Here is a 1250-nt window from a genome sequence, read left to right as displayed (position 1 = left end):
AAAAGCACACGGTAAATATTCTCGTCCTGTCTCTTGGTGCACATCCCTCCTACTCCTCCAGGGAACATTTGAAGTGTCTGTCAGGTACATGCTTAAAATGAGCTACCTGGACCTTGGAGAATGTGTACCTTTAGGTTTATTAGATAAGGTCAAACTATTTTTCCTTTCTTTTCCTTTTCCTTTTTTATTTTTTTCAAATCGAGAGTCTATTAAAGATCTTAGCGTGGGGACACCCGAAAGTACCGTAGCAGAGCGGAAGCCCGTGCGCCGCAGGCCTCACCGCGATGGGCCGCAACTAGCAGCAAAGGCGAGGGACCAGCGACCAGAGGCTCTGGCGGGTCCTTAGCTTGGACGAGAAGCGGCCGGAGTTCGCACAGGCTTCCACGAGCGGAAGGTGGAGCGGAAGGCCACCATAGAAGATATTAAGCAGGGACTGAAGGCGGAGGAAGCTCGGGGAAGAATGTCACCAGGAATACTGGAAGATGTCGGCTGAGAGAGGAGGCGCTGGAGGAGGCGGACGAGCTGGAAAGGCTGGTGTGGTATGACCACCCAGCCCCGGTCACCGTGACCACCATCAGTGACCTGCACCTCTCAGGAGCCAGGCTGCTCGGACTGCCCCATCTGACCAAGGGGCTGGGAACATCCGAGGAGGAAGCAGCATCCATGGAGAAACCAACCAGACCCTTACCAGAAGTCCAGAGGCCCGCCGCTCTCCCAGTGCATCCCCACCCTCTTTTGCCCGCAGTCACAGAAAGGCCAAGAGGAAACCTCCCTGGGCGGCCAGGACTCCACCTGGAAGGCCCCAAGTGCCCCTTGAACCAGCACGACCCTGCACCGCCGACTGACCAGCAGAGCCCAGCTCTGTGGAGACTGAATGCACAGGCCAGGCCGTGCCCCAGCATGGCCTGCAAGGACCTGCCCTGCCTCCCGAGGCTGTCCCTGTAACCCCGCCCACACCAGGTGAAGACCCAGCCCAGGCGGGGAGCCAGCAGCGTCATGGCCTGGGGCCTTCTTGCTTAAGGACTGCCCAGGGGTCGGGCCCAGGAGGAGGGTCTCATCAGATCGGTGAAACCTCAGACTGTGCGCTCGTGGTGAAAAAAAAAATCTTAGCTTGGAACATCTGAAAATATTCGATGGTGTTTGCCATTCAAATTGTAGCTGTTCAGATGGACACGAAATCAGAACTCAGTAATATATTTTTTTAAAGAATTATTTATTTCATTTTATTTATCATTATTATTTCTCAATTT

At 54.2% G+C, this 1250-nt stretch overlaps 1 pseudogene; it reads left to right on the top strand.

Moving 5' to 3' along the window:
* Positions 1-284: 284 nt before the first annotated feature.
* LOC102477075 (nucleolar protein 12 pseudogene) lies at positions 285-817 on the top strand (annotated as a pseudogene).
* Positions 818-1250: the final 433 nt, after the last annotated feature.

This window comes from Tupaia chinensis, unplaced genomic scaffold (genome assembly GCF_000334495.1).
Source record: "Tupaia chinensis unplaced genomic scaffold, TupChi_1.0 Scaffold000046_3, whole genome shotgun sequence".
Classification (NCBI taxonomy): Eukaryota; Metazoa; Chordata; class Mammalia; order Scandentia; family Tupaiidae; genus Tupaia; species Tupaia belangeri.
The sequence above is the reverse complement of the archived record's forward strand: the minus strand, read 5'-3'. Positions and strand labels throughout refer to the sequence as shown.